General features: G+C 34.5%; 1 protein-coding gene and 1 pseudogene across 1 annotated transcript in view; one reads left to right on the plus strand and one right to left on the minus strand.

The window, feature by feature from the left end:
• Positions 1–22956, minus strand: part of LRP1B (LDL receptor related protein 1B) — a 1839752-nt gene that overhangs the window by 378098 nt on the left and 1438698 nt on the right. The window lies entirely within an intron of this gene.
• Positions 11677–12126, plus strand: LOC123838406 (peptidyl-prolyl cis-trans isomerase A-like; annotated as a pseudogene).

A 22956-nucleotide genomic window follows, 5' to 3' on the forward strand; every position in this document is an offset into this window, starting at 1 on the left:
TTATTTGTTCTTTGGGTGTTGAGTTTGATAAGTTCTTTATAGATTTTGGATATTAGTCCAAATACATTTTCTCAACTCACATGGAATATTTACTAATGAAGAGCCTATTATGGGCCATAAAACACACTTAAACAAATTTAAAAGAATAGAAGTCATACAGACTACATTGTCAGACCACAATGGGATTAAACTAGAAATCAATACTTGGAAAATCCCAAAATATTTGGAGATTATTAACATGCTACTAAATAACATGCATGTCGAAAAAGATTCAAGAGAAATTTTAAAATATTTGCACTAACTAAAATTTAAAATACAATAATGACAAGCATAAAATCTGTGTTTATAGGGAAATTTATTGCATTAAATACATGTATTAGAAAAAAAAAGAAAGACCTATCAATAATCTAAGCTTCCATTTGAGGAATCTAGAGAAGGAAGAACTATTTATGCCCAAAGCAAAAGAGAAAAATAGCAAAAATTAGAGCATAAATAAATAAAATTAAACAAGAAAACAATAAAGTCTACAAAATCAAAGCTGGTTCTTTGAAAAGATAAATAAAATTCATAAACTTCTAGCAGGTTTACTAAAAAACAAGAAGAAAACACAAATTACTAATATGAGAAATGAGAGAAGCCATTACTACTGTTGCCATGGACACTGAAAAGATAATAAATGAATATTATGAACAAATGAATATCTATGCCCCCAAATTTGATAACTTAGGTGAAATGGAACAATTTCTTGAAAGATACAAACTGCTGAAACTCACATGAGGAAAAAATCAATAAATCTACTAAATGAGATGCATTAGCAAAAATCTTGGAAAAAAGAAAGCACCAGACCCAGATGGTTTCACTAGTGAATTCTACTAAATATTAAAAAAAAAAAAATACCAATTCTCTACAATCTCTTCCAGAAAATAGATGCAGAGGGAATACTACTCATAACCTATTCTATGAAGCCAATGTGACTTTAACACCAAAACTGGATAAAGTCTTACAAGAAAAAAAAAAAATACTGCAGGGATGCCTGAGTGGTTCAGTTGGTTAAGTGTCCAACTCTTGATTTTGGCTCAGGTCATGATCTCAGGGTTGTGAGATCGACCCCACCACAGGCTCCATGCTGAATGTAAAGCCTACTTATGCTGCAGTTGTATATTTCTTGTGAATGCAGCTGTAAAAATCCTCAACAAAATATTAGCAAATCAAATACAACAATGTATAAAAGGAATTACACACTACAACCAAGCGAGATTTACTTCTGGCAATGCAAGAATGGTTCAACATTTTAAAATCAATTAATGTAACCCACTACATCAACTGACTAAAGAAAAAAAAAAATCATCGGATCACATCTATTGGTGCAGAAAAAGCATTTGATGAAATCTGACACTCATTCATGATAAAAAGTCTCTCCAAACTAGAACTAGAGAATTCCTCAACTTGATAAAGCACATCCTCAATAAACCTACAGCTAACATAAATAATTCTCCCATGTAGGTATTCCTACTAATTTATATGAATACCCCCTCAAGAAAAGGGAGCAAACTCCTCATTTTTTCGGTTAGACTGTGCATAGTGACTTCTGTCCAGGAGTGTAGATGATGCAAAGGAGAAAAAAAATAGTGATTTTACAGTAGAGAAACCTGAGAAACATTATCTAGGTCAAATAATCAAGGAAAATATTATCAGTCATAACTCATCTTGATAGTATATATATGTTTGATATTACATAATTATAATGACTTTACATCTGTCGTCTTCTTTTGAATTACAAGTAACTTTAGTCTTATCATAAGAAAAAGAAATCAGACAAATCCCATTTGAGGGACATTCTACAAAATACCTGATCGGTATCCCTCAAAACCATCTAGGTCATCAAAAACAAGGTAAGTTTGAGAAACTGTTACAGCCAAGAAAAGTCCAAAGAAACAAGATAGTTAATGTAATGTGGTATATCCCAAATGGGATCCTGCAACAAAAATATTAGAAAGTACATTAAATAAAACTACAGAAATCTAAGCAAACTGTAGACAGGTTAATAATAATGTATCAATATGATTCATTAATTATAACAAGTATCTCATATATTAGTAATAAGGGGAACTGGGTATAGGATATATGAGAACTCCCTTACCATCATCTCAATTTTTAAGTAAACCTAAAAGTGTTATAAAAATATGTTCTATTAAAGAAAGGGTGAAAGATCAATTTTGAGTTCTAGTTTATAATTTCCCATTTGAGACTGTAAGTTACTTCATTTCTTGGAGCCTCGATTTTCTTCAGAAGATATATTTTATAGGGTTACTGTGCAGACTAAATGCTATGTGGAGCTTTTAGTAGAATGCCTGGCACATGATAAAAACACAAAAGAAAGATAATTATTACTATAGCCAAAAAGAATAATATATGAGTCATCTAGGGCTTCTTATAAATAGAATTTTGTGATGCACTTCGTATAAGAGCAATTCCACGGCATTGGGGCTCCGATTTTAAAACATTCTTTATTACATTATTGTTATTATTATTATTCATCGATTATCCACTTTTATTTTGGTGTAACTTAGATACAAATTACAATTCCGTTCTTTGGATTTGGGTTGTAATAACTTTAGAGCTGAGGTAATTGAATTTCATTATAAAGACACTCTCAGCAGTAAATTTTTCCATTGGCTAGAATGGCACACTTGCCCATCTGTAGTCTGAGTCTTATAACCTATATTAGATATTCTATTCTATAACCTTTATTATAATAGATGGAAACTTTATTGGACAAGTTACTAGTCATGATGAAGAATATGGTGAAAATAATTAAAGAATGATGAGTTTCATATTTTTTGTTGTCTGGGATATATATATATATATAATTTCTTTTATATTATATTTTATATTTAATTATATATATATGAAATAAACAGTTAGAAAACAGTTAAGACACCTAACTAGTAACTTAGTAGGATTCACTCCTGTATCTGATCATGAAATGACATGTTGAACACCATATATCTGGCAAAACTTGATCAATCTTCTCCCTGAATCTATTTTAGGCAATTCTCAGTAATCTACACTATCTTCTCAGCCTGGCCATTTATCTGGGGTATTGAAAGCATAAATAAATTTCCAGTTCACAAGTATTTTAAACAAAACTGAGATCAATGTAGACCCACTGTTAGAAGCAACAACTTCTGGCAGCCAATATTCTGCAAATAACTGGTTCTGAGCTGAGATTATTGCAGCCAATATATTAGAAGAAACTAGGAGCTTTGTGAGCCACTTTGAAAAATAGTCTTTCACAATCAAGAAATTTGCTCTAGATTGCACCTGCAAAAATCGATATTGATTCTTGTATAAAGCTTCTTGAACCCTTAGCATGGAAGAATCAATGTCTTTGGCTGATTATGTATAGTAGCATGGCACACAATATACAGTTAATTCAGTAATAAGCATTAATTCCAGGTCAGCAGACATTCATCAGCTAATGCTCCCATGAAAACAATTCTCAGATGTGCTGCATAAAGCATGGCCAGAATAATCTGAGGGTCACTGTTGGAAATAAAAAATACAATTTCCATTATATTGTTCCTTTATAGAGAGAAAATGAATTCATGCATTTAATTACTCATTATAGATGTGTTAGTGTTTTCTATATTCAAGTCATGTTGTAAGGTAATAAAGCCAGAATATAAATCCCAATGCCTATTCTTTAGGAGCCATGATATATATGTTATATAATATAGTGTTATATATAATGTTATATATGTAGTGTTATATATATATATATATATATAACCATATATAGTATATGTATACCAATCACTGTATCGTGCCTACTTATTTTGAAATATACCACATTCTCCTCCATTATTTATAATAATGCTCTTATACATAAAGTTCTCTAAAGAAAGTCAAGTAACCGGAAATATCATTAAATATGTGTTCAATTAGAAATAACTGCTATACTAAAATAAACAACATTGTACATTATTTTTCTAATGAGATTCAGTTTAAGAAGCTAAAGTTCGTTGAAGTCTGGGAAATAAATGCATTAGCCACAAACACAGCCTACTTCTCCTCAACATTCTGGAAGAAAAGCATTTTACTAATTCGGTGGAAAAGACTCAACATGACTGTGATATTGCTTGCTGAAGTCTAAAGCCATTTGGTTGAGAAGATAGTCCAAGGAATGAACAGAACCAAAAGTCTTGTGGAAAAATAAGAACTCAACTTTGGATCTGGCTCACAAACAGCTTATTTTATTTATTTACTAATGACTTTGGATTAAAGAGTGAAATGTTCCTCAGAAACAAATACAAAGTTACAGAATTCCTACCCAATTTAGAGACGCAAAATAGATAGGAGAGTGACCAGAGATCATCCTAGGAGCAGAACTGATGTTAATTTTGCAGCCAGTGGCACTGAGGCTCTAAGAACAGATAAAAAGAAATGATGCTCTGGAAAGAAAGGGGGAAAAATTCCTGTTAACCACAAGATGGATGAATGTCCCTGCCTGAAATGAGATCTTTAACTCTGTGGTTTATCTTCCACCCCTCATGCCTCTGTCAACATAAATGGTAATTTCAATAACTCTAAGTCTCCTTCAATGGCCCACATCAAGAGCAGGTTTGGGGAGTATGCAACTTCTGATTCTGCACTTGAGTATGAATAGAGATTTTTCTTCAGATTTTTCTATACATAAGAAGGTAATGTAAGCTGTTAAACAAGCCAAATTGCTTTCAAACTGTATCTTTGGTCCAAAAGCAATTCTGCTTCTGCATGCAAGTTATTTTTGAACTCAAATTCCTTCCTCAATTTGTTGTCTATCACTTCACATCTCTTGATCAATGGGAACCTGGTGTGGATTGGACAACATGTGTCACTGCTATAGACCTTCCTGGACACCAGCACCAGCTCCGGCCTCACAGAGCTTGTTGCACTATCTCACCTTCACCCTTCATCTGCTGTGGCATGGCTCAGTAGGTGTTTTATCAAAAGTGTAAATTCCAGCAACACTTTGACACTGGGACCCTCAAAAAATCCAACTAAAGAAATATATCAATCTAAGATCCAGTAAAAGTTGACCATACTGAAAAAGTGGGTTATAAAAATCCTCTAACACCTACCTTTTAAAATTAATTCTCATTTATGATCAAAACATGAGCATTTGGCATTACTCTTCTAGACAAGAAGTCATAAGTGCAACCACAGACACCTACATCATAGATACAGTGATGTAATTCGAGCATGAGTTTATAATTTTAGAAGATTTCAAAAGTTTGCCATGCATTGTAATGACATTATCTCAGAGTTGGTAGGCAATCTTCCTGAAAGTCTTTTTTTTTCAATTTATTTATTTTTATTATGTTATGTTAATCACCATACATTGCATCATGAGTTTTTGACGTAGTGTTCCATGATTCATTGTTTGCGTATAACACCCAGTGCTCCATGCAGTACGTGCCCTCTTTAATACCCATCACCAGGCTAACCCATCCCCCCACCCCCCTCCCCTCTAGAACCTTCCTGAATATCTTAAAGACAGTTTTTTTTTTCTGTCACTTTGTTTGTTATTTTACTGTGTATCAAGTTCTAATATAAATAAAACAAAACTCAGACTATAAAATGAATCATATTAATTCTCTGTAAAGCACTATGATAAGGCTAGTGGTTATAAGCTTGGGCTAGCATTCCTGGAGGAACATGTTCTAACTCACTTTATGGTCACAACCACTATGTAAGTAGGTGGAATTCTTATCCCCAATTTAAGAATGAGAATCCACAGACAGGTCAGGTAACTCAATGATAAAGTGGGACTTAACCCCCATGAATTCATATTTTTATACTTTATATTTTGTGTAAAAGTGTACTATATCTTTTGAACAGGCACTCAGAATCTAAATATTTTCCCCAATAAGGAAAAAAAAAACTTAAGATTTCTCTTGACCATTCCTTATTGCTGTCTAAAGATAGTCTTAGAAGAAAATATTATAAATTGCCACTTCAATATTATTTATTAAAAAAATAATAATCATTTTTTAATCTTAGCCATGGTGGAACATTCCGGAGACATTGCAGGATCCTAAAGCATCTTTCTCCAGCCCTTCTGCTGTAATACATATCCTGGGCTCACTGTGCATAAATAAATCATGCTCGTTCAGTTAAACAGCATTGACAGATCATGAGCTTCATTTTGATAGGCAGATTTGAAATAAGACGCTTTCTTATTTCAGTATCCGCACAGTGCTTACTGCAGTCTTAAATTTATACAGGGTGATACGCTGAGCTATAGTAATTCTAAAAGTAGTATGGCAGTTCTACTTTCTTTCATTCTAGGAAACAGAGTAATCTTTCTAAAACAAGGTCAGATTATTTCATACTTCCCCAAACCCTACAGAAGCTTCCAATTTTACTTAGAATAAATCCAAAGCCCTTTCTATGGTGGCAAGATCCAGGATGGTGTGGCCTCCAATCACAGTTCTGACCTAATCAACTCTTATATCCCCTGTGCTCTCTCCAGCTATGCCTGCTTTCTTGCTTTTTCTTGATTTATCAAGCTTTCTTCTACCTCAAGGCCTTTATACTTGCTGTCCCTCTCTCTGGAACACCCATTCCTCAGCTCTCCTCATATCCTAGAGCTTTCTACTCAAATGTTACATCCTTAAAGAATACTCCACTGATCACTCTGTTTAAAATAGCACCATTTACTTCTATATATAGACTGTTCCTTTGTCCTGTTTCTTTTGCTTCAAAAATTTTGTAACTATTTGATGAATATATTTAATTCATTTTATTATCTGTCTCCTGCACTATAATGTGAGCTTCAAAAAAGCAGGAAGTTATGCACTGCTTTCCTCTCAGGTCCCGTAAGAGAGAGAGTGACACATTATAGGCATTTACTTGTATGAATAAATAAAATAATGAATTAATGAAAAAAAAAACTGTTCTGCACATTTCCTAAAACACTATCTTTAATTTCTGTTGACCATGACTTATCAGCCACATGTTATGGATAGAACTTGTGTTTGATGCTAGTCCTTTTGTTAATGAAATATATAAATATAGAGTCATGCATCCTCACTTATCAAGGCCTTTTTAATGCGAAACTTGAACCATTCAAGAGGCTTTGTGTAAAATCCCACAGAAAAGACAAAATTATAATTTGTAGTCTACGCTATCCACAAACTGCAGTGCTCAAATGGATATTAAAACTCTGTAATCTAAGTAGCAAAGACTTTTGCAGACGACTGTTCTTTTTATGAAATTTAAATCTTCGAACAATGACTGATAGTACAGAGGGAAATTAGCCTTCCCAAGATTTCACAAGTTCATCAAAAGCTTTATTCCTTAATGAGCAATGGCAATGAAAAAAAGTTCTTCTTGTGGCAGAAGTCTAAAGACATTTTTTAGAATAAAAGGTTTTACTCTTAGGTGTCTGTATGATTCCCTTTAAAAGAGAATAAAACCCTTTCAATATCTGACTGTCAAAGGATGAGCTCATCAGAATAAAACTTTTCTAAGATTTTCCAAAATAACCATTAAACTCTAGTAACTTCTATGGTAAATGCAACAGCTGGACCTGGTGACATTATGATGATTTTATTCTCTCACTCTCTCAAAATATTTTAGGGATCACAAAAAATTATTCTTAGTCTTTGTCCATGTCCTCAGTTTTACTAGATTTTAAGCTCTGTGAGGGCAGGGACCTTCCGTGTCCTGCTCTGCACTGAATCTCCAGCACAAACATGGTGCCTATGTGAAGTTATGGGTAAAATAGTAATATGTCTTTACTTCCTTGTAAGTGATCTTTCTTTTTGTCAAAGGCATACATAGATATGGCAATGTGGATATAGCTAGAGTGTATTATGCTAAGCAAAATAAGTCAGTCAGAGAAAGACAAATACCATGATCTCACTTATATGTGGAATTTAAGAAACAAAACAGATGAACATAGGGGAACGAACAAACAAACAAACAGAGAGGCAAACCAGGAGACAGACTTTTAACCAGAGAATAAACTGAGGGGTGCTTGAGGGGAGGTGGGTGGGAATAGGTTAAATAGGTGATGGGTATTATGGAGGGCACTTGTGATGAGCACTGGGTGTTTAAGTGATGAATCACTATATTTTACACCTGAAACTAATATTATACTGTATGTTAACTAACTAGAATTTCAATAAAAACTTGAAAAAAATACAGTTTATTCATGAGTAAATACAATAAGAAAAGAACTAATGCTTAGTTTTTACTTTTAAAAATAGATGTTGGGGCGCCTGGGTGGCTCAGTTGGTTAAGCGACTGCCTTCGGCTCAGGTCATGATCCTGGAGTCCCTGGATCGAGTCCCGCATCAGGCTCCCTGCTCGGCAGGGAGCCTGCTTCTGCCTCTGACCCTCCCCCCTCTCGTGTGCTCTCTCTCTCTCATTCTCTCTGTCTCAAATAAATAAAAATTAAAAAAAAAATCTTTAAAAATAGATGTTGAAGTTTACATTAAAAATCAAACAGGCATAGAGGGAAGACCATGGGAAGACACGAGAAGATGGTCATCTACAGCCAAGAAGAGAGGCCTGGAGCAGCCACCACCTTCCCTCACAGCCCTTGGAAGGAGCCTACCTTGCTATCAACACCTTGCTCTTAGACTTCCAGCCTCCAGAACTGTGAGACAACAAATTTCTGTTGTTTAAGCCTCCTGATTTGCAGTCCTTTGTGTTGGCAGCCCTAACCAATAAAGTATTTTTGAACAAGGTAAAGAATAAATAATAATAATATTTCTAAAAGTCAAACCTAAAAAATTAGATAAACTACATTTATTTGAAAAAAAAATCAAGAGCCAAGGACAACGTAGCAAATTAACTTTATGTCAGAAGAATAGATTTGGAAGATAATTAAAAGTAGATTAACTAAACTCCCTAGATGACCTAATAAATGTTGTTGATTCTAGCAAAGGAGATGTGTGATCTAGACTTTCATAGAGGTTTCTGGAACCGGAGATAAGGTCTGTCCATCTGGATGGACCAGAAAGTCAGCACTGAGAATCTCCTCAACTCATTTCCTTTGTCATTTCTGGTCAGTATCAAAGAGCCATTTGAATGCAGGGCTAACACCTACAGACCTCTTGCCATCCAATATTGCCTGTACTGAATAGTTACTTCAACTGTTCCACTAATCCTACTACTGACTGGTGTCCACACATCACCCAGAGAAGTGGAATGTGTACCCTGAGATCTTGGTGAGTCCCATCTGAACTGCCCACATGGGCATCTAACTTCAATGTCCCAAGACACTTCTAGGTTAAGAAAGATGGGGTCCTGGATGATCGTGAGGATTATGGTAATGTGGAAGAGAAACCTGAATCTTCAGTATCTGGTAAAGACCAGAGAGCAAGAAAGTCCACCACCAGTATATCTCACATGGAGAAGGGACTAAAAGTATTTCTTGAATATTCAGGGCATATTTCCTTTTTGTGACATTTAACTCACAATTTATATATACAAGTTGGTATATATATATAACATTTTTATTTTATATTCCATCTTGTAAAAATGTCTTAAGGTGGCTGTTAACAACTGTGTTTTATGTTGACTAAATATGTACATATATAGTGTTATCTACCTTAATTAAGCAAAAAGGATAAATATAATTTTTAGACTTAAATTAAGCCTGTAATACAGCTGGATTTTACAATTCTGAATATAAAATAAATAAAACTATGCCTTTTTTCCCGAGCAGAGGAAAAAAACATATATATCCAGTATGTCCTACCTTTCCCCTATATTGGCATTATAATTAGATAATATCACAAACTTTTTCCTCTCCAAACATTTTTTTCTTAATACCTGGTACCATTAAGGTGGCCAAATCACAAAAACTACTCTTTGGCTCTGCTTCATTGTTCATATCCTCCAACAATCAAAAAACATATATTGACCACCTCTTTTTCATAAGGCACTAGGAAAGATGTGGAAGAAATTCTGCTTTGAAGAACAGAAAAAACATGTTGTATAAAAGTTGTTTTTATTATTTTAATATATAATGCTTAAATGACAGAATAAGAAAGTAATCTGATTGCTGGCAGTTACTGCATTATTTATATGACTGCCATTAAAATGTGAATTTAAAAAATACAATGGCAAGCTAATGTGAACAAAGGTAACCTAGTGAGGCCTTAGAAACCCTCCTGCTTGGTTAAAATGAAAAAAGAAAACAATGTGCTTTTATTTTATGTAAAATGCAGTAATCCCAGTATTCCATCTTCTCATGGAGAAATTCATTAAAATCACAATTTTGATACCTACTTATTAAACCTGAATGTACATGATCACCATTTCAATACACAGTCTTCATAGATACACTGCATGCTAGGATATAATACACTGTGTGTCCCATTTTCCTAACCTAGTAACCTCAGAGGTTATGAATCATTTCTACTCAACAGTTTTATCTAATATGTCAGAGAAAAATCAGGGAGAAATGTAAGGGGTGGGAGTAGTAGGTATATGTCCAAAATAGTGTTGAACACTTTGTAGACATTTTTTTATATAGCTTATATATACTAAAGTACATTGGATCTTGGACTTCTCAGCAACTTTCTCTCAGTTCCTCCAGTAACTTTTATAAATTTATTTTGCAGCTTTGCTGTTTTTCTCTCTGCATGCTGATTTCCCAGCTGTTTGATCTTCTGTTATTATTTATTTCAAAAGCATCTAAGCTTAAAATGATATATCTAGTCACAAAACTGAGTGCCAGGGCACTAATGTACACTCTCGGTTATTTAAGAGGCCAATAACCTTCATTCCCGTAAGAGGATACTGATCATATATGAAGGTATAAGAGTTCAGCCATTTTTACTCATCACTTCCTATATTGGACAGATAAAATTATTACTATAAAATTATTAAAATAAAAGCCATTATCATGCCTTTGTGCTAACTTTTTATTTTCAGAAAGACACATAATAGCATTAGTCATTTCATTTTGATCAAACACAGCGCTACATTGTGCAAACTGCTCTGATCTAACATATGACCCATGCTCCTTGCCACAATGAAATAGGTGTTTGAGTGTGTACAGAGATTGTAAAGCAGGCACTCAGGGTAAGTATTCTTTGTCTTTTCTTTGCTTTCTCATTTGAGTACAAAATTCTTTGGTTTAAAACAAAAAACACTGAAAAATTTATGAAGTGCTTCCTGTCTAAGGTGTTAAACCTAAAATCTTCCTCATAATTACCTCCTGGATTTCCACCTTTTCTGTACATTTATTTCTAACAAAAACGTTCTTTGGTATCATTGCGACCTCTCCATTGATCCACTTAATATTTTCCCTTTAAGCCAATCATTTCATTTCTAACGAATAGAAACCAACGTGAATTATTTCCAGAATGCTTCTGTTAGCAACTGAGAAATCTTTGTCTATACTTTCTATTTCATTTGCCTCTGTTTAATCACAGTACCAGGTTATTGAAAACAGTGGGACTGAATATTACTTCTGGAGAAAATCATACCCTCATATACACTGGCTCCCCATAAATCCATACTTGGGTTTAATCATTGTGCCTAAGCTTAAACATGGAGACAACTTGCTTTCAAGTTCCAGTTGTAATCTTGAGATGTATGACTTGATTCAGAACTTAGTTACAGGCTTTACAGATGTTACCACCCGGGAGCCACCTGAGTCTTCCAGCCATGGTCAACCCCACCATGTTCTTCGATATAGTCATGGACAGTGAGCCCTTAGGACAAAGTTCCAGAGACAGCATAGAACTTTCATGCTCTGAGCACTGGGGAGGAAGGGTTTGGTTTTAAAGGTTCCTGCTTTCACAGGATTATTCGGGGTGGTGATTTCACACGCCATGATGCACTGGTGGCAAGTCAATTTATGGGGAGAAGTTTGATGGGAATTTCATCCTGAAGCACACGGGTCCTGGCATCTTGTCCATGGTAAATGCTGGACCCATCACAGACAGCTCCCAGTTTTTCCTCTGCACTGACAAGATTGAATGGTAGAATGGCAAGCATGTGGTCTTTGGCAAAGTGAAAGACAACATGAATATTATGGAAGCAATGGAGAGCTTTGGGTCCAGGAATGGCAAGACCAGCAAGAAGATCACCATTGCTGACTGTGGACAAATCTGATAAATTTGACTTGCGTTTTATCTTAACTACTAGACCATTCCTTTTATAGCTCAGGAGAGCACCCCTTTACCCCCATCTGCTCAAAATACCCTATAATCTTTGTGCTCTTGCTGCAGTTCTATGGGTTCCATATTTTTCTTATTCCTTTCCAAGTCCAGCTGGATTGCAGAGTTGTTAATGGTTATAAAATACTAAACAACAATAACAAAAAAAGAACTTAGTTACTAACCTGAAAAATTGGAAATGATATCTGTCTCTTAGAAATGCAAAATTTTAATTGAAATATCAATGATGGAGGCATAAATTCATTTTTCTCATCTCAGATTCCATCCAGGAAACACATTTTTGGTGAATGCTTAAAACCTGTTTAACATTTCATGATCCCACCCTCAACACAAAAATCCAACCCAAATCCAGACATCACAGTTGTTTGTTTCTAAAAATCCCACAGCACTGAACTTGATCTTTACTCCAAGCTGATGCTATCAAGAGCCCCCTAACAGAAATCTCCAGGAAGGAATGGAAGCATGGTCACATCTCTTCTCTACCTGAGTGGCACTGGTACATCTCTGAGGTCAGGTCCATGAGATTAATTCAATTAGCTAGTGATGATGGCTAAAATCATAATAGTAAATCTTATAATAGATTCAAAATTTACTGAAGAATTATATCTTTTTAACAAGACTGTAAAATATAAATATTGATCCTCAAAAAAATTAGATGTCAGCAACACAATCAGAACAAAATAAAATGGACACTGACTTAAACTTATATGGTAAAATTTGAATATGACAGAAAAATTAAGACTTCATGATAAAATTAAGATCAGCAATTTGTGACTTGGGAAAATGGATCTTGTTAAAATTAATGGCTACACTTGAAAATGCATATGTCACAATCTATAATCTATACAATTAGAATCTGAAAAAACTAAAGAATGAAATTTTCACTACATAATTTACATGCAAACTAACAGATCCCAATAAAATTAATTCATTAAGGTTAAAATAACAGCGAAAAATAATTGTGAACATTTACGAGCACATGATAGAAAATTAATCAAGGAATTTTTTTGAAATTTTTACATTTGTCAGATTTTTACTGAATTGTTGGTACACATAAATATGTAGCCAAAATATTTGAGAAGTTATATGTCAATGTGAAATGTTGGAGGGAAAAAAAAAACAAAACACAAAAACTGATACTCTATAGAAGTTGTAGAATATAATGGTTAAAAGCTCAAACTCTGATGTAAAATGATTCTGATTCTAAATCTTTGCTCTACCAAATGTGTGACCTTAAGCAATTATTTAATTGTTCTAATCCTCATTTTTTTTTTCTTTTTTTCAATCCTCAGGTTTTTTTTTTAATTTAATTTTATTATGTTAGGTTAGTCACCATACAATGCATCATTAGTTTTTGATGTGGTGATCCATGATCCATTGTTTTCGTATAACACCCAGTGCTCCATGCAGTACATGCCCTCCTTAATACCCATCACCAGGCTAATCCACCCCCCCACCCCTCCTCCCCTCTAAAACTCTCAGAGTCCATAGTCTCTCATGGTTCATCTCTCTCTCTGATTTCCCCCCCTTCGTTTTTCCCTTCCTTCTCCTAATGTCCTCCATGTTATTCCTTATGTTCCACAAATAAGTGAAACCATATGATAATTGACTTTCTCTGCTTGACTTATTTCACTTAGCATAATCTCCTCCAGTCCCATCCGCGTTGATGCAGAAGTTGGGTATTCGTCCTCAGTTTTTTTCATCTGCAATATGGCAATGATATATTATTGCCCATCCCACACTGTTGTTGTAAATATTAAACGGCATACTAGAGATAAAATGCACAATGTTGCATTGGGTACATAATGAGCTTGCTCCTTGGTTAAATGGACTGTTACCATTAGACGTGAAATTTATTAACTGCCTGTCTTTCCACGTTAAATTTTTTAATATAACCAATCTTTCTTCTACTGTCTCTAACAAAGGCTTCTCTTTCTTTCTATATTAACCCTTTCCCAATTTTCTTGATTCGAAACTTTCCTACTTTTTTAATGATATTACTCAATCATTTGCCTTAATTCCTGAAACTAGAGAAATGTTGCTGTTATTTTTTTCTACTCACATTAAAGTTTCTGTAATATGTATTTTATGCTCTTTATAATTATATCATTTTTAGAGTTTGAATAGATTCAGTCTGTCATCAGGGTCTGCAATATAATGATACCTACTTACTTTATATGATGTTCAAAACTCGATTTTCATAATTCCACCTACCCAAATAGACCGAGAGAAAATAAGTATTCCTGAATGCCAGCTCTTTAGATTTTGAAGTTAGCTTTCATGCATTACTTGTTTCTTTTTCCCAGGATAAATCTTGCTAGTTCTCATAGGACAAGCTTTTGAGACTATCCCAATAATCCTACTCTGAAAGTACTTGGGTCTGTGAATATCCTTTAAGAACATGATGAGTGAATTTGAACCCCACAGGTTTGAGCACTGAGTATAGAAATTACATTTTGCATTGTTTAACAAAGTGCTCCTGTTGGTACATCATGTAATATATACTTTTAATTTACTAGATGGAGAAACTGAAGGTCAGGGAGGTAAATAACTTCTAAGATTACATAAATGGCAAAATCTAGATTCAAAGTCAGATCTTTCTCATGCCAAAGCCCATGTACTTCCTTATATCCAGCTGCCTCCTCTATTCCTGGCCCTGCTCATCAATAAATACTATTCACATTTAGTGTTAATATTTTTTAATATTAACAAAACATAAACTTCGTTACTTTTAATGCTGAAGCACAAAGTAACTATATTTTATAATTTATGTTGCTTAATTTTCTATGTTGTTTATTGTTTGAAACAAAATTAAATGTTTCAGCACCATTCCTGGATATATATACACATAAATGCAAATGTGCATGAGCACACACATACATGTATATAAATATGTGCACGTATCAATGTATGTGAAAGACATGTGTATGTACGTATAGATGTATGTGAAAGACATGTGCGTATGTATGTGTGTGTGTTTGTTTTTGAAGTATACAGCCATACCTATACATATGTACATATGTTTATGTATATATGTATGTTTCTATATATACACCATAAATATATATACATTGAAACATTACTTTCTTGGTGTTTTTGATATTTTCTAGACAAATGGAGTTTTTCCAGTTATCTGCTTTGGATAAATGAAATATGATATTTTGAATACTAATGGGAAAATGTGTTATAATTAAGTGAAATAATTTTCTAGTTTTTCTTTGCATTTAAATGGAGTGAAAATTCTGAAATTTTAAGTCAAAACATGTTATATTCATTAACAGCTTGAAAAGTTATTTTTAAAATTTGGCCTGCAAATGTTTTCTTTAAAAAAGTATCTAAAATCCAAATGTCTACATATGTTAAATATTTTAGAGAAATATATTTTTAAGGCTATCTTCATATAAATTTATATGACCAGTGGGCATATTTTTCTGAGAGAATACTGAATAATATTTCAAAATAATATGAATGTCACTTCTCAATGTCAAAATAGAGAAAAAGATATATATTTAAAAGTAAGTTATCTAAAAGAAATTCCAGCTATTCTCTCATACATATTAAATATCTAAATACTCTGAGTGAATTTTTAGACTCTTAAAAATCTGTATTTAAAGAAATAATTCTGAAGAAAAAGCTGTAATGACATTTATTAATTTTCTAGTATTATTTTTTCTACTAATTTTCTAATGATTTGAAAATGAAAAAATGGGCCTGTTAAGATAAATATTACTTTGATTACAGATTTCGATAAAATGAAATAAAATAGAAGATTAGAGGGATTTAGTTTCTTCTCCATTTCCAATTACCATCTACCAACTAGTAGAACATTAGTGACCTTAGTTTCCAGAGAAGAAAAGCTAGCTAGACACAAACAAATCTTTTAACAATAAAAAAAATGTTTTAAGATATAACATTTAGTTACCAGTGGCAAACTAAATAGAATTAAAACTATATTTTGAGAGACTGTAATTTTAGAGACCTTCCTGTACCATTCCATCTACAGGTTTAATGAATTCTTAAAGAATTAATATTGCTACACTCACAAAACACATTTACAAACATTCACACTTTCCAAGAGTCTTAAATAGCTTCTTCTACTCTTCATATTTTATATTGTCAGTAAGCTATAGTATTGCACTTCAAATTCTCCTCCTTTCTCTATACTTTTTTTAAACATATGTGGCAGAACCTCCCATTTATTCACTTACTTAACAAATATTTATTGAGTGTCTAGTATACATGATGAGCTGGCATGTGATTGACACTTGTGAGAGTGTAATAGGTGTTGATAACAAGTAAGAAGGTGTTGGTAACAAGCATGTCAGGTCAGCAGGCACAAAATGGAACAGTCCTGGGCAACAGGAGAGTATGGGCGTTTGGTTTATATGTATGCTGGGACAAATCAGTGGTGGTCCCTGCTCTCATCAACCACACAGTCTAGGGGACAAGTTAGACCCAAATAAGAAAATCAATTTTTTAAAAAAATTTATACATTTTGCCAAGTATCAAGAAAATACAGTGCTGAGTTGTGGAATAGGGTGAAGAATGTGAGGGGTTGGGGCGATCAGATCATTCTCTGGAAGTAATGTTTAAACTGAGAAATGAAGGATAAGAAAAATATTGACATGGGTAAGCACAGAGAGTGGGGTAGGATTTAGGGGTAACATACTGGAAAATAACTTTCCAGGCAGAGGAAATCACACAAGAGAAATCTGAGGTAAAACCGCTTGAAGAACTGAAAGTCTAGTTAGCTTTAAGTCTCAAGAATCACACAGGAATAATCTGAAATCCCAGGAAACAGATTTTGCAAGGTCTTAAAAGATGGAGCAAGGAGTATGAATTTTTATTTAATTGCAATCTAGTGCCTTTAAGCAGAGAAGTGATATAATCTCATTCTTAAAGCACATCATTCTGGCAGCTTCATGGAACACAATTTAGAGTCAGAGTTAGAGACAGAAGTTGGAGACTGTCTATAGTTGCAACCAGAATAACAGTTTTGATGATTAGCTAGACAAGGATACTGGTGATGGGGAGAAAGTGCCTGACCCAAGATATATTTTAGAGGTAAAACTGGTCAGATTATATCTCTAGAACATTGATCTTTCAACACACTTTCTGAACTCTGGCCAATATTTTAAACTGCTTTTTAAATATTTTCAGCATAGATATTTCCTAGGTCCATCAAATTTAACAAATCTAACACTAACCTCAAGATAATGTTCTCAAAGCCTGTTCTTCATCTGGTATTACCTACATCAATTGTGACTTCCCCATTTAATTCAAGGTGGAAACCAGAGTTACATCTCCTCCCTCACTTCACTTGCCACATTCAAATGACCATCAATTCCCGTCAATTTTTTTTCTCTAAATCTTTGAAATACAGCCTTCACCCCATTCTTTCTTTTTTTATTAACATATAGCACTCACCATAGCACACACCCTCCCCAATGTCCATCACCCAGCCACCCCATCCCTCCCACCCCCCTCCACTCCAGCAACCCTCAGTTTGTTTCCTGAGATTAGGAGTCTCTTATGGTTTGTCTCCCTCTCTGGTTTCATCTTGTTTCATTTTTCCCTCCCTTCCCCTATGATCCTCTGTTTTGTTTCTCAAATTCCACACATCAGTGAGATCGTATGATAATTGTCTTTCTCAGATTGACTTATTTCACTTAGCCTAATACCCCCTAGTTCCATCCACATCATTGCAAATGGCATGATTTCATTTTTTTTGATGGCTGCATAATATTCCATTGTATACCACATTATATACCACATCTTCTTTATCCACTCATCTGTTGATGGACATCTAGGCTCTTTCCATAGTTTGGCTATCGTAGACATTGCTACTATAAATATTGGGGTGCAGGTGCCCCTTCGGATCACTGTATTTGTATCTTTGGTGTAAATACCCAGTAGTGCAATTGCTGGGTCATAGGCCTTCACCCCATTCTTTACCCTTAGCACTACCAAGCTTTATGTGGGTGGTGGCAATTATATCCCACCCATAGCACTTTCAAGGAAAGAACTTTTGATATTTCTTGAATCTCACATTCTAACTTCTCTCTAGTCTGCATGCTACTGAATGGAACAGCTGGGGCTAATTCCATAGTTGAAAGATCCAAAAAATCTAACTTCCTTTCTTTCAGGAGCTCAGGAATTTGATCTTTGTTCAAGAACTTATCAATCTCAGGGTGCCTGGGTGGCTCAGTCAGTTAAGCATCTGCCATAGGCTCAGGTCATGATCCTAGGATCCTGGGATCCAGTCCTGCATCAGGCTCCCTGCTCAGTGGGGAGTCAGCTTCTCCCTCTGCATCCCCCCCACCTCTCCTTTGTGCATATGTGCTCTCTCTCCCAAAATTAAATAAATAAAATCTTAACAAATAAATAAATAGACTAGTAATGTCATAAGTAAACTTAAAAAAATAATAATTTATCAAGCTCAACACCCAAAGAACAAATAATCCAATCAAGAAATGGACAGAAGACATGAACAGACATTTTTCCAAAGAAGACATCCAAATGGTCAATAGACACATGAAAAAGTGCTCAACATTGCTCGGCATCAGCAAAACCCAAATCAAAACCACAATGAGATATCACCTCACACCAGTCAGAATGGCTAAAATTAACAAGTCAGGAAACAACGGATGTTGGCGGGGATGTGGAGAAAGGGGAACCCTCCTACACTGTTGGTGGGAATGCAAGCTGGTGCAGCCACTCTGGAAAACAGTATGGAGGTTCCTCAAAAAGTTAAAAATAGAGCTACTCTGGGACGCCTGAGTGGCACAGTCAGTCAAGCATCTGCCTTCAGCTCAGTTCATGATCCCAGGGTCCTGGTATCAGGTCCTGCATTGGGCTCCCTGATCACCGGGGAACCTGCTTCTTCTCTGCCTATCTTTCCCTATGCTTGTGGTCTCTTTCTCTCTGACTAATAAATAAATAAATAAATTAATTAACTAAGTAATTTAAAAAATAGAGCTACCCTATGACCCAGCAACTGCACTCCTGGGTATTTATACGAAGTATACAAACATAGTGATTTGAAGGAGAACATGCACCCCAATGTTTTTAGCAGCAATGTCCACAAGCGCCAAACTATGGAAAGAGCCCACATGTCCACTGATAAAGAAGATGTGGTATATATATACAATGGAATATTAGTCAGCCATCAAAAAGAATGAAATCTTACTATTTGCAGTGACATGGAAGGAACTAGACTGTATTATGCTAAGCAAAATAAGTCAGCCAGAGAAAGACAAATACCATATGATTTCACTAATACGTGGAATTTAAGAAACAAAACAGGTGAACATAGGGGAAGGGGAGGAAAAATAAGATGAAAACAGAGAGGGAAACAAACCATTAGAGATTCTTAACTATAGGAAACAAACTGAGGGTTGCTGGAGCGGAGGTGGGTGGGGGGATGGGGTAACTGGGTGATGGACTTTAAGGAGGGCACTTGATGGAATGAGCACCGGGTGTTATATGAAACTGATGAATCACGAAATTACCTCTGAGACTAATAATACACTATATGTTAATTAAATTGAATTTTTTTTTTTTAAAGACAAGAGTGCACTGCAAGAGAGGTTGCTTCCTTGATTTTTGTTGTTGTTGTTATGTTACATATTAATGCCATAATACTTGGCTTCAACCGAGTAGTTTGAATGCTTGCTATGCTAGTGTCAGAATCACATTGAATCCTCTTCTCCTGATCCTCTGGGTCTGCTGAATCATAAGAATTAGGGCTCACCAAAAAAGAAAATTACAAAAGCTACATGTGCTTAGCTGGCATCAACATTACATTTTTTTTAATTCCCTTAAGCAAACGGATTTTTATCTGGCTGGGTAAGACCTTGGTAACAAAAGTGGGAGTATATTTGTGTTAATGTCTTTATACTATATCTTAGTAGTAGAAAAATAAAGAAATCTCAGGACACATCATTCAATTTATTCTATAAACTTTCATGACGTTTATATAAGTGGAGCCCATTTTTGTTTTGCATTTATAAATAAAACTACTTTCTATTTCTATTTCTCTCTTTTGAGAAATATGAACTTTTAAATTCTTGTTCTGTTCTCATAAAGAGATATATATTATACTAAAAAAAATAAACTTTATAGGAGAAACCATTTTCCTGGAGGCAAATATTAATTCTTAACATGCTACTCTATTGGCAAACAAAGTCCTTTTTGTTTTTAATTTCTGGATACTACTTTGCATTTTCTATGTTTTCTAATATAAATGACAGAGATTTATCAGAAACTTCAGAAGAAGAGATGAAGGCAATTCATCTGGCACTAAGAGAGAAAGAGTTTAGGTAAATCATTTTAAAGACTGGGCTGTTAGTATTACAATTTAGAGGCAATAAAACTAGAGCATTTCATTAAAAGAATATATTCCTTAGGTCTAAACAGGACTAGTGAACCAGGGAAAGGGATTGTACCATTTGACTGAAGGACATAAAAGACTGGGGAACTTGATTTAAATGGTTCCTAAATGGTTCCTGAGGTAAGTCTCTGATGCAGCATCCGCCACTAAAATGACCTGGAAAGAATTCAGAAGAAATACAAGGTGAAAATTCACATCACCACTAAATTCTGGTAATGTTAGAAAACTTGCCCCAACATTAAGGAGAGATATCCTATAATTATAAGGCCAATGGTCCTAGATTAAGAAACACAACTAATAACAGGGATATTTAGCCAGAGAAAATAAAGTAAATATATTAAAATAGAAGTTAATATGTATTGTTTTCACAACCTCATTGTCTATACCCTACCTCAGAAATAGTAAATCCAAATGAACAGCAAACCAAGTAATCATATATTACTGTATAAGTGTTACTTCTTAAAGAATACTTTAACCCCATTTCCCTAATTATGGTCTGTAATATTTATTTTTCTTCAACCATTCCAGGAAGCAACTGAACAACCTGGCAGTACATTTAGGAAATAAAAACTGGAAGAAGTCATTTTATCTTTGGAGATGCAGTTCCCCAAATGGCTAATGTGGTAGAGGGAAGAGATGAAAGAAGGGGATTGTAGTTTTTCATATATTCCACAAAGCTTAGATGTCATAGAAGCAACTATTTTGATTAGAAGAAAATACCACATGGTCTAGAACATGTAGATGAAAGATTCATAGACACGGAGAATCAGGTTAAGGGACATGTATATCACTCTGCTTTTGAGCTGAAGGTTTAAGAAAGTCATGAGTAGAATCAAAGGCAAAACATACATGATGATTATTATCTAACAAGTTTGCCTTCTAAGGTAGAAAAAAGTTGAAAGGGGTGCCTGACTGGTTCAGACAGTAGAGCATGAGACTCTTGATCTCAGGATCATGAGTTCAAGCCCCACACTGGGTGTAGAGCTTATTAAAAAAAAAAAAAAAGACATAGGGGCATGAAGGTGGCTCAGTCAGATAAGCGTTTGACTCTCAATCTCAGTTCAGGTTTTAATCTCAGAGTCGTGAGTTCAAGCCCTGTGTTGGGCTCCATGGTGGGAGTGGAGCCTACTTAAAAAAAAAAAAAAAAAAGAAGAAGAAGATATAGAAAAACAATTGAAAAATAGAAAACATAATTCTAATGTATAGTATCTTCAGAAAAAGGGAAAATGAATTTCATCCAAAGGCTTAGGAAATAATATGCTTCTGAATATGGGTAGTAACAGAAGAACATATTAGAAAACGACCTGATATCTAAAGTTTATAGAATGCAAAATAAATTTAAAAAGATATTATGAAGGAGTAGCAGAAAGTCAAAAGAAAAGAAAATGCTAATAAAAAGCAAGGGACTGAGATAAAAAGGAAACACTTGAGATAAGGAAAGATTATAGGAAATCCAATAAGGCAAAGACAAAATTAAAATGTACAATTGGCACAATAAAGAACACAATTGCCATTTTCAAACACTGAATTACTGATGAGAAGGATTTGAGACACTCTCCCAGATAAATTTGTAGAGATAAATATAAGTAAACATTCAAAAGGTATGGAGGAGACTTAGATGCTACTGAGCTATAAAATGACTAAAAAACCTGGAACAAAAGCAGTAATCAAAGATAAAATTTTTGACTACATAACTAATGAAAACACTGCACATGAAGAAAAAACACAGGGAAAAATTAGTGAGAGAGACCCATTTAGACTTATTCTGGACAATTTTCACATTCATGACCATATTCACATGAACTTCAAGATAGGAATATAAAATTATATACAAAGTGGGTTACAATAAGGAATATATTTGGCTTTTGTCCATAGTTCCCGGCACAAAGCTCCTAAAATTCTGAGAATTTCCTAAGTGATAGTCTTTAAATATTCATAAAAAGCTCCTTTTGAGCACACCTGAGTTCATGCTAATGAGGTGACAAGGTGGGACCTCTGGATAGTCTTAGGATGGGACAGGTTACCAAACTAGTGATTAGAAACTTGGAACTTTCAGCTCCACCCACTAAATCTGTGAAGAGGAAAAGGATCTCGGGAACCTGCAGATTAAGCTCTGTAGAAACTCCCGAACAAGGATATTTGATGGGTTTCTGAGTTGGTAAATGCACACCCATGCTGGGAGGATGGTACACTCCAGTTTCATGGGAACAGAAGCTACTGCCTTTGGGACAATTCTAGACCTCGCCCTATGTACCTCTTCATCTGGTTGTTCATCTGCACCCTTTATAATATCCATTACAATAAACTGGTGAATGTAAGTAAATATTTCTGAGTTTTCTGAGCCACTCAAACAAATTAATCAAACCAGAGGAA

Source organism: Mirounga angustirostris, unplaced genomic scaffold, assembly GCF_029215605.1.
Source record: "Mirounga angustirostris isolate CCGP_5_RB_7025 unplaced genomic scaffold, mMirAng1.0.hap1 SCAF_3, whole genome shotgun sequence".
Lineage (NCBI taxonomy): Eukaryota > Metazoa > Chordata > Mammalia > Carnivora > Phocidae > Mirounga > Mirounga angustirostris.